Source organism: Haliaeetus leucocephalus, unplaced genomic scaffold, assembly GCF_000737465.1.
Source record: "Haliaeetus leucocephalus isolate CR32 unplaced genomic scaffold, Haliaeetus_leucocephalus-4.0 Scaffold168, whole genome shotgun sequence".
Classification (NCBI taxonomy): Eukaryota; Metazoa; Chordata; class Aves; order Accipitriformes; family Accipitridae; genus Haliaeetus; species Haliaeetus leucocephalus.
The window spans coordinates 1580884-1592956 of NW_010972604.1; the positions used below are offsets into that span (position 1 = coordinate 1580884).

The 12073-nt window shown below is 40.5% G+C and overlaps 1 protein-coding gene across 1 annotated transcript in view; it reads left to right on the top strand.

Annotated features, from left to right (window-relative positions):
• Window positions 1–11872: 11872 nt before the first annotated feature.
• FAM21C (family with sequence similarity 21, member C) overlaps window positions 11873–12073 on the top strand; it is a 40041-nt gene continuing 39840 nt past the window's right edge. Inside the window, exon 1 of the mRNA XM_010563503.1 lies at window positions 11873–11890. The gene's annotated coding sequence lies outside the window, so the exon portion shown is untranslated. The remainder of the gene's footprint in view (window positions 11891–12073) is intronic.

Consider the following 12073-nt stretch of genomic DNA (forward strand, 5'->3'; position numbering starts at 1 on the left):
TGCAACAAGGAAAGCCAGAAAACTCTTCTGTAAAAGAGAATACAGAGCAATGGCATGAATTTAATTCCACTTTGATTATCTTTGTTTTCAAAAGCTAAGTCACTGAACCTGAAGCAAAAAATAGAAATAATCTTATGTGTATATGAAAATGCTGGGAAAGGGCACTCAAGATATTTCACTGCATTGATGAATTTTTCCTTTAGGTGGGAAGAGACAAAATGATATGACATAAATGCGTCAGCAGCATCAGTCCCTGCTGAAGTCTAATTTCTAGAAAACACAAAAAGCTTCAATAGTATTATATACTTGAAAGCCCTGTCAGACTCTTATTAGTGCTTCATTTATTGCCTTTGAGTCAGATTTAGCTATTTCTCCAGCAAATCACTCTCTGTAGCATCCCATTTCTTCACTTTTGGGTACAGCAGTTTCTCCAAATTTGGCAGAAAAGTGGAGATCTCAGACTTAATTATATTCCAGTATTTTGAAATAGGTGGCTGGGTAGAGAAGAGAGACACAAATTAGTATCTTAGGGCAAAATTCCAGTGCTGTACACTCTGCTTAGCTGCACGTCAGCCATCTTGTCAAACCATGCACACACAGATCTGGACATGTCACTGTACACCCTTCCTTTTGCCTAGTGGTGGCAACGGCTAAACACCTGTAAGAGCTCTTTAGAGATGTCTGCTGTGACCTGCCAAACAATCAGGACTTTTTGGAAAAAACCTACAGAACTTTGTAATGGCTGTTATACTGGGGTAGAGAGACAGAGAAGCATGAGAGAGCACAGGGTTGTTTTGATGGGTTGCTCAAGCTGGATAACTTAAGGCAAAAGTTTAGGAATGGACAGAGACTGAGAAGCAATGGAGGAAGTTATTTAAATTTTCTTGATAGCACTTGCAAATTAACATGAAAGAACTGTAAAATGAGTAGATCTTTCCAAGTTACTGTTCTGAACTCCAGAGGCTGTTGCTGCTTGAAACTGGGGTTTAAAATAGCAGTGAGAGACTTTGTTTTTAGGAAGCTCTGCTGTCTGCCTTGGGTTACTTGAATCATGACTGTCAAAAACACTGAAAGGTCCTGAACCTTAGGCAGATGGGGAGGCAAGTAGAATCTCCTCTGTCTGCTGTGGAAAAAAACTTTCTATTTTAATACTTGATGTGCTGCTTTCTTACAGGGCTGAGGGACATTTATGGTTTAGTGAAAGGGAGGAGGACGGTCTATGGAGTGATCTAGGAAGGGTGTAATGCTTAATTTCCATAGGGGTTCTGTGATTTGGAGTTTCTGATGCTTTGGGGTAGAATAGAGCCAGTTGCCATGCTGAGCACCATAGCCAGAATGAAGGAAGTTAAGAAGAAAGACTGAAGCTCTTAAACTGTGCTATTCTGTGGTGCCTGGCCAAAGGAAAATTGCCTAAGCAACTCCTGTTCTGTGAAGTTGTAGGATGAACATCGCAGCTGGTCTCTCCTGAGGCTCCACTTGCATTCTGCATGGATCTGTGGGGCAATCTGTGCTATGCAGCGATTCAGGGCTTTGTGAGCTCAGAGCATCATGACTTTCCACAGAGGATCTCAACATGCTTGGGATACTGCTTGCTGTATATTAATCATCCATCTTGAGTTTGGTGGTGGCTTTCCTCCAAACTGGTTCAGCTGTTTGCAACAGCACAGGCCAGTTCTACCAGAGGTCTTGCTGCTGTTTCTCATGTCTTTATAGAAAAGACTAAAATCCTTCTATTGCTGTGCTGGGCTGTCTTCTGTGAATGTTTTATCCTTTGTTTGCTCCAACGTTTGTACTTATCTTGCTATTCCCACAAATGCCAGTCAGATGAACTTTGGCATGCTCCTCTCTCTAAAGACCAAAGTTCTGGACCTCCCACTGAATCTAAACAGAAACAGAAGGGGAAGTCTCTGGTGTCTAATCCCTGTCTGAACTGGCTTTATACTGGAACAACCAAAGGATACATCAGCTAAGCAACAGATAGTTAGCAGTAAAGGGCCCACATGAAAGTAGGCTGAGCACAGAGGGTATCAAACAGGTAAGAAAGCACTGGCAGAAACAGTATCCTTTATTAGAAATGACAGAGATTATTACTGTTACACTGATGCCAAGAGCTGGTAGTTAAATATCAGCCTTGTGTTGTTCTGGGTGGTCTGTAAGCAAGGCACTTCAAGGAAATTTTTTTTTTTTTTCCTTTTCTTGTGTGCTCTCTTAAAAAGGGGATGCCACCAGTCATCTTGGACAACAGAATCTTCCAGACTGGGTTTAATGGCCTTTGAAAATGGGTGAATTAATGTATTAATGTGGAATGAGGTACCAGATCATTTTGTTCAACTAAGTCTTGTCTGAGTATAGGCAAGCCCTCAGGAAAGCTTAGGCAAAGAAAGAAGTAGATGATAATTTCTCCCTTTATTTATGAATCTACATATAATACAGAAAATACAGCCTCTTCTGTAAAACGTATGCCATTCCTGAGATTCTCATCAAAGGTAGTAATTGATGTCTGCACCTTTGGGGATTATGTGAGCATAAATTAGAGGAAAAGTGGGCCATAGGGCTTTGTCTATCTATTTAGCATTACCTAACTGTTGATTCGGATTCTGCAAACACATCTGGAGGCTTGAAGAGCTAAAATAGGACACAACTTGATAGACCAAAAGAGAAATGCAGACAAAATACACTGTGTATTATACTTTTCATTGTAAAGGGACTATATTTTAAACTGTATTTCACATCCATAGGTTTTTAAAGCATGGTCCTAAATGTTGACAAAATTCTGAATATTGTCACAAACATTTCTGAGAAAAGGATAACAGCAAGTGAAAGATTAAGAGATATATGTGTAGAGTTTCTTGCAAAGAATTACAAAACAAAGAACAAAATTCACAATAATCTTCACAAAGGTGTCTTTGCATTTTGCAGTTTTTTAATAGAATATATTCACATTTAAAAATGTGTAACTAGGTGATTCATTTAAATATCCTTCTTTTGCAGTTTTAAAGCAAATAGCTAGCTGTAGCCTCATAAAATAAATAAATAAATAAATAAATCGAAACATTTGACTTACCATTGTGGAATACTTGGCTTCCAAAGAGCTCCAAGTCTCCAGAAGAACTCTGCAATGCTTTATGTGGAATCTGAGAGCAAATATTTTACGGTGCCTTTATATTGAGCAACTCAAATCGGGGGAGGGGGGGGAGCTTATTCAACTCAAATGTGGTTATGTTGAAATTTCTGAAGAAATCATTGAAATTTTACCCGCTGGCAATGAGAAAATGTTTGATTCTGTAGAGCACTGACCTGGGTAAAATGTTGAACCCAGAACTTTGTATTCCTTGGAAAAATTATGATTGGAAGTGCCTTTGTCATGAAATACAAGTATTGATAGCTAAGCTGTAGGCAGTATTGTATGGTTAGGTGATTTATAGCTGTGGCAGGAATGTATGCTGACCATTTCTGCTATCAGTGGGCTGGAATATGCTTAGAGTAGAGAACTAGGTATTAATAGCTTAGGAAGTTTTTGCCAGATCTTTGCATACTCATGTTTAATGCTGCGGTGTGCACTGCAAGATAGCTGAGGGTACTTGGCCATTACCAGTATCAAAACCTCTTAACATTCAGATCTTAGTCAGCGCTGGATCACATTACAACATTACTCTTTCTTCTCAACTAAAATAAGGATTTCCTCTCAAATCAAAAGCCTGCTGTTGCTCCTGTGGGACTGTTCAGGCTTTGATGTGAATAACTGTGACAGAGTATATGATCACTTTTATATGTGCAAAATACTTTCACAAGCAGTGATAATTTTCAGAGTGCTAATCGAATACTCTGCTTTCTCTTGCTCCTGCAACCTCTTCTTAGAATGAATAACTGAGGCCCTACCTATGTTTCAAAAAGAAATATTTTGTTACAGATGCTGGTGAACAATTTGAAACCTGTTCCTGTGGGAGATTTATCACCAGCTACAGGAAATTTGGCATATGGTTTTAAGATTATGTTTAGAAACTTTGGACAAATAAATCCAATAAAATTTGGCTGTACTACAAGCTAAATAATTTTGGCCTTTTTTTTTTTTTTTTAGATTAAACTAAACACAGAGTTGTATATACTTTGGAATGGTGGAATGGTGGCAAGAAAAATTATCATTCATTTCCTCCTATGCACTATGTATTTCTGAGTACTACTAATAATTAGTATGGGTTTTGGATGTATTGAATCCAAAGAATTCATCAGGAGCAAAAAAATATAAGTACATCGCATGACATAATTCCATGACCTTCTTGGAGAAAATGCTGAAGTTGAAGTTTGTGCAGGTTTGATAATCCTTTAGTAAGAAATACATAATTCATGAAAAGTTACTAAGCATTCAATTTTACAGACTATACACCTGACTTTTTCTTTTTGATTGTTCTGATGTAATCACTAAATGTTTTAAAACTTTCATTTAATGAAAATCATGTTTATGTCATTGAGAAATTTCATTACATTTCCTTTCTCATCCTTTGCTTCTGGCATAATAGATAATAGTACTTTATCATCAAAATCTTCCTCTTGTCTGTGCCTACAGAGTTTCAAGTCAGCTTGTAACTTCTCTCAGGTGAATGTACTGGTTTGGTCTTTAGTTGTATAGCACAGATTTCCTTTTATTCTTGTAACCCATTTCTGAACAGTCTCCAATCTGACAGTATCTCATTTCAAATCTGAGGATAGAACAAGGTATAAAAGCTTGTAAGTGTTGTTGAAGTGACCTCAGATACTATGAAGCATGTAACACCTTTCCTGTATATGCATCCAGGGATCAGATCTGCTGTCTTAAGCACCATATTGTTCTAGAAACAAAACATTTGCTTTCCCTCCCTAAATTCTTCTCAGGGGCACTGCTGTTAATATAGGTTTTATGTTTTACAGAGTTTTAAAAAATTTCTATTCCTACAAAATTAAAAAAAAATTCTCTAAAGCATGAATTAAGTATAGTTTATTTCACCATCAAGATGACTGGACTTTGTCATTATTTGTCACATTAAGCATTGTTTGCAAAATCTGTCAGCAATTATTTTGTATTTTCTCCCAGATCACTTGATATAAGGGTTTCATACAAGTGTAGAGAAACTATAGATTATGTGCACCAACCTATGGCTTGCACCAGTTTTACAGCATTTTCTTCCCTTCACCTACCATGTCCAGGCTTTGCTATCCCCAGGTCACCCTAAGCTTGACAGGAAATTTTATGCCAGTCCTTTTGTGGTTTTTGATAGAGAGCTCAAAGCAAGCCTGGTTTTGCTTTCAAAGCACTTGTTAGGCAGAACACCTTATTCTTCTGCCAATGAGTTCTTTATAAAGATGCTGGAGCTGTGCCAGCTGCGCTGCTGATTGTCTGCTGGTAAGCTGGCACCCCTCTGAGTGCCTTTGAACCTCCTGCCTCAGGATATGCAGATCTTGCTTTAAAATAATTTAGTCTCTTCCTAAAGTCTTAGATCTGGTTACATCTCCAGTGAGCTGCTTTTTTAATACAGTTTTTTTCAAGAATTATTTCTTCCATAGCACGGCACTAATTCACTTTTCACCAGTTGTCATACAGCACAAGGAGAGACAAAACTGCCTGACAAGCCCTCCCATGAAAAGTGTATCACCCTTGTGATCAGCTCAGCCATTTCTGATCATTTTCAATATTCCTATGAAGTTGATAGGTGGGTTTTGAAAACACACAGCATTGAAGGTCTGCCTTTTCTGAATGCAAGGCTACTAAAAAGCAGAAACCATTTTTAAGGCTTTGTTAGTGGGGCAGCTGCTAAGGATTTCATGCTTAGACCTTTCCTAGTTTCCCAGTTGAATGCTGCTAAACATGTCTGGTCTCTTTCAGCTGCTGAGGAATAGTTTCTTCTGATGCGTTGACACCTGGAGAAATCTCTGAAAAGGTTATCCTGTCCAGCTATTATGGTATTATTTTTGTAGTAGTTAGAAATACTTTTCTAGGACCTTCTAAAAGGCAGGCTGATTTGGGATGATGGAAAGGAAGGTGATGCCGTTTACCCTTGTCCTGTCCCCACAATCCTGCTTCATGACCCACCAGCAATTTGCAACTCAAGGTAATCTATTGTTACCAGGCCATTTGTCAAGTGTGTTTTTAGAGCTGGAGAGAGAAAGAAAAGTCTCATTCCTCTGGTTTCATTTCCAGGCTATTTAAAAATCTTCTAGTTAAATTAATGTAAAACCTAGCCGATGCTCTTCCTTTACTTTAAGCATAGTAAACTTTATGCCAATTTACACCTAGCAATAGGTTTAAGTAATTTGGTAATAGTAGTTTAAGTAAATTCCCTCTCAGCTAAATATAAACTGCTAGAGAGATTCATTTTAAGTGCAACTAAATGTTTTTGCACTGGCTTAAATAAACTAATTTAAATTCATTATTGTTAAGGAACTCAAGTATAAGCAAGAGTTTAGAATAATCTTCTTGGAGGCAAATGCCATATTATAATCTGCTAGACCAGATTTGCCACTGTTGTGGTCAGGAGAGGCCACTTCTGCATATCAGGATTGATGTATACTCTGCAGCAGCAGTCCATCAGCAGCAATTAAAGTCATGATCCTTAATAGCTTTAGAGGCAATGTTGCTCTTATGGGAATGAATTCTCCAAGCATGAATAAGTATACATAGGACCTAGCAAGAATTCTTTGGTACACCTCTACAACTCCCCCGCAGCTTTATTCCCTTTGTAGCTGCCTTCAGCTTTTCATCTAAGTATGTATAATTCTGATGTACCCTGTTTCACATAAAAAGGAATATGCTTTTCCTTTTTAAATGTAAGGTTCATTTCAACCACACCAAGCTGAGTGGTGTGGTTGATACTCTAGAGGGAAGGGATGCCATCCAGAGGGACCTTGACAGTCTTGAGAGGTGGGCCTGTGCAAACCTCATGAAGTTCAACAAGGCCAAGTGTAAGGTCCTGCACGTGGGTCAGGGCAATCCCAAGCATGGATACAGGCTGGGCGATGAATGGATTAACAGCAGCCCTGCAGAAAAGTACTTTGGGGTATTTGTGGATGAAAAACTGAATATGAGCCAGCAATGTGCACTAGCAACCCAGAAAGCCAACCGTATCCTGGGCTCCATCAAAAGAAGTGTGACCAGCAGGTTGAGGGAGGGGATTCTTCCCCTCTACTCCACTTTTGTGAGACCCCACCTGGAGTACTGCGTTCAGCTCTGGGGCCCCCAGCAGAAGAAGGACATGGACCTGCTCAAGCAGGTCCAGAGGAGGGCCACGGAGATGATCGGGGGGATGGAGCACCTCCCTTATGCAGATAGGCTGAGAGACTTGAGGTTGTTTAGCCTGTAGAAGAGAAGGCTCCAGGGAGACATTAGAGCAGCCTTCCAGTACTTAAAGGGGGCCTACAGGAAAGATAGGGAGGGACTTATCAGGAGTGAAGTGATAGGATGAGGGGTAATGGTTTTAAACTGAGAGAGAGTTGATTTAGATTAGATATTAGGAAGAAATTCTTTACTGTTTCCCAGAAAGGTTGTGGATGCCCCATCCCTGGAAGTGTTCAAGGCCAGGCTGGACGGGGCTTTGAGTAACCTGGTCTAGTGGAAGTTGTCCCTGCCCATGGCAGGGGGTTGGAACTAGATGATCTTTAAGGTGCCTTCTAACCCAAACCATTCTATGATTGTATCTTCTTTCTTTCCATCAAAAAAAGCTTTCCCTTTCAGATCCTGCACAGCCAGAGGGCAGATGTCCTCATGGTGGATTAATATTTGATGAGAGAACAAGTGTTTTGCAAAGTTCACTGCCTATTCCATAGAACGCACATATATCAGGCAGATAAATATTTGCACATAAGTCACACAGATAACTAAAGCTCATATATGTTGGAAATATAATTTTTAGCTTAAATAAGTTCGAAGCCTACTGAGGAATGTTGGAAAACTGTTAACTTCTGCAGTCTTCAGATTAGATCTTAGGGCTTGGGTCAAGCAAAGCACTTACTTAAGTATATCCTTACCTTTAGCCATGCAGGTAGTTCCATTGTCTCCAGTGGAGCCACTCCTTGTTCTCAAGCACACACATGGTGAAAGGCTTTGCTGGATCTAACCTGGACATAAGTTCACTGTTATCGTGGCTCTGTGTTGCTTTACCAACTATGATATATATCAATCGATATGAGTTTAATTTCTTGACCTGTTTACAAAAGTGGGAGGGTAGCACTATTTCACTAATCCTGTAAGTTTCATGTTTCAAAGTTTTGCTAAAGACTGAAGTAGAAAACCATGGGACTGTGATTCAGGAGCTTTTTTATTTTTTCATTCTGATACTGACTTGATGCATGACTTCAGATGGCTCCCTTAAGTGTGTCAGAGATTTCAAGTTTCAGAGCTTAGTACCTACCTGTAGAGGACTGCAGAACCCAGAGATAGAATGTAAAAGTCAACTTCCCCTGTTCCTTACACACTAGGCATTCCTACCCCACACCAAGGGAACTCCAGGGTAACAGCTGTCCTCCAAGAATATGATTTTACCATGAGACACGAACTTTGGGGGTCAAAGAAGGATCAAACCCACATGGGGAAACCATAAGCCAACAAAGTCATGTGTTTCCAAGTCCAGGTTCCTTTAGAGGATTAGTAGTTCCGCTCTGGATTTTTTTTTCCTCCTTTAGGATTTCTAATTACCTGAACTGAGTTTATCAGCCTGGTTATTTTTTTCCTGCTTGCACAACAACTTATTGCAGTAAGTCATTTGACTCAATACATGGCAGCAAGGTCTTTTAGGTGACATGGGTGATCACAGTCTGTTTATTTCTGACGTACAGGTTATAATTAATTATTTTAAAGGAAAGCTGATTTTGAGTTCCCTGAAATGAATAAATACACTGGTAGGCAAGTGGTGTGTTCTGTCATTGCATTAATGAGCAATGAATCCCAAGCAGGCGGGGAAGTACCTCTGGGGGCTTCAGGCTCCTGTGCTGATCCAGTGACAGCACATGTGTACTTATTTTTAGCTGCAGACACCCCTTTCTACTCTGTGCACCAGAGGCTGAGGCATCTTCAAGGCCTGACTTCACTCATCACCCCTAAATCCTTCTGGAGCCTGCAGATGGCACAGGTGCTGGGACTATCTCTTGGAGGCTGGGGAGTTCTGGTAATTGCAGGGCTTGGACAACCACACCTCTCCGTATCTGTACCAAGCCATACAACACAACCTGGGCTTGAGAGTGAGGAGTGGCAGGGAAAATGAAGAACAATGCACAAACTGTGTTGCGGTTCCTTCTTGCGTGATACAGATGATCTTTTAATTGTGACTTGACTTTTTATTTTGTTTGCATCCTGGTCTAAAGTTATAAAAATATATTTACTTTCTGTCAGCTATTGGGAGAGCTGGCTGTGGTATTCTCTTTCAATTTTTACCTTGTAAATATTTGTGAGTTTAACCAAGTGCTGTGTCTGTTTAAGCTTTTGTTAGCACTTCCAGTGTGAGGCAACAGAAAGCAGTACTTCTGCCAAAGTTTTTACCCACAGGAAAAAAAATTACCCATGCTAGCTGTATGGCATATCATTACCCAGATTATCAAGAAGAGATAATTAAATTTATATTGAATGTCATGACAAGACTAAGCCTTTGTCCACTGTAACTGTAATTTCTTCACAGACAAATGCTAATGGGATTTTAGTAGCCACTTCACACAGTTTAAAAAAAAATAAGTAAAAGAGAAAAATCAGATCCCCCTAATAATCCTGTATGAATAAAAAATATTTCTTGTTATTTCATAATCTGTGATGTGTGTTAGAAATCATTCTGTCTTTAATAGAGTTGCATATGACCTAGCAGTGAATGGGTATAGCATACACAATACCTCCCTTAAAGCTGGCCATGTTGCTTATAGGGATATTTTCTGGACAAAACGATCTACTACTTGTTTTGAGAGTAGTCAGGATCCACTCCAAATTAAAATGTTTGCTTTCAGCTATGCAAAAGTTGTGAAGAGACAGTAAGATGTGATCATACATAACAGGCATGCAATACTGGCTTCCAAATTACTTCCAAGGTTGCATCATCTTTCCTGTAGCCTTCTACAGCCATTCTACAGCTGCTAAAAGTTCTATGCAGTCCTATGAGCCTGTGGAAATTATTGTGGGTATCCACTGGGGACCAGGTCCATGGGAAGGAATAGGTGCCAGCTTGTGCAAGAGTGTAAATACTGGATTTCCTCCTTTGCTTTGCAATTGCTTCTTGTGCTGATGTTCACAGATGTTTCTTTGTGGATATAAAGAACAAGCTTTGAGGCTAACACAACCTACGCTTAAACTGATGGATTAAGGAGTCCTAGTGTGCTCTTTGGTCTGGTTAACTCCAACTGTTTGTAGTAACCCTCCCAGCCAATTTTGTCCCCATTCCACGCCTTGGTTTCACAGGAAGAAAGCTTAGGGATCTAAGCCAGGAGAAAGCCATCCAGATTGCTATAGCACGGAATCCCTAAGTGTGCCAGGATCAGCCCCCACTGCTCAATCCAAACTCTGCTAATTTCATTACTACACTGAAGAGGCAAACTACAGACACATATTTACGTCTGTATCCCCAACTCAGTTGGGAAACCCCAGAGCCTGCTGTAATTTCAGGCACATCCCTGATGCCAAGTCTGTATGTAAGGAAGTTTTCACACTTTCATCACTATTGTCTCCAGTTTTAAGTGTTGGCTTATCAGAACTAACCAGAGTATTTATGGTTTTATTCTATATTTTGGTGAATATGGAAAGTAACTAAAGGCAAATTTTTCTGGGTTTTGTAATGTTGCAGGGGAAGGAACTATGGCAAAACACAAAAAGCCTTGGAGAATAATTTTAGATTAATCCCATCTGCATGTTTTTTAACAATCTTGCTCAAGACATTGTTGTGAAACTTGCTTAGGCTAATATTTTTCTACTTGTACTTTATTAGTTTCTGCTTTATTATCAGTACATTAAAATTCTTTAAATTCCACTAGGATTGAAGGTCTGAGCCAGTTCAGTAATGGTATCTTGTTATAGAATCATAGAAAAATATAATTGAAAGGAATACGATGATACTTTGCTTTTAGAAGTTCCTGTGTCCCTAATCTAGCAATATCCTTCAGGTATCTGGATGTAGCCATTAAAATCAATATACGAGAACTTGGTGATCTTGGGCATTTTTTCTTATTTAAATTGAGAACCCAAGTAAGAAGTAAATCACCCAGTGCCCTGGTTCCTCACGAGGTCTCCTGTGGTATCAAGTGTAGTCAAGTGCAATGAATAAATAAACTCCATGTGCTATTACCAAGGGCTAATCTAAACTGACTATTTCCAATGAATTATTTAGTTACCAGCTGGAAGAACAGATGGTTTCATTGTCATTTCCTTTCTGGTTAATTCACTTGTAACAAAGAGCGTATGAAATACAGTGGTATGACAAGGTTTTTTAATCCATCGGACAAAAATTACGTAGTGAGAAAGCAGGAAGTTAGAGTGGGTGTTTGACTTGTAAAGGCCCAGTTTGGAGATTCGCACCGTATATTTATTTATGTTAGCGTATGTCGTGTTTTCTTCCAGCAGATCCTGGAGTTCCGGTGCGGGTTTATTAAGGCCAATCCAGTTTAAGTCAAAGGAGGTTTTACCTGACTTGTAAGGTAAATCTTGCACTTCTGTAAGAAAAACAGGAGGAAGGGGTCCCTCTACTCCCAAGACCGGGCATCGGCCTACGGGGAACGCTGCTGCGCTGCGGACGTGTTGCCACGACCTGCTGCTACTGCCACCCTCCGTTTTGTTCCCGCTGTAGAGTAGGGCCCCCTTGTGCACGCGTTCGGTACAAGCCGCGAACGGTCTCTCGGCCAAGGGCGTCAGACCCTGGAAGCAGTCGCAGCGGTCGAAGGCTCCTCCGCCGGGGAGGTACGGTCCTCACAGCCCGCGGCCAGGACAGCGGGAGCGCCCCTGACCCGGCTGGGAGCACGCTCGGCCGCCCTCCCGCGGCTGTACGCTGTGACCGCTGACCTAGGAGCCGGCGGGTGCCCAGGTGAGCCCGCCCGGTCCGCGGGGCTGGGCCGTTCCCAGCCGGGGTCGGCCTCGGGCCGC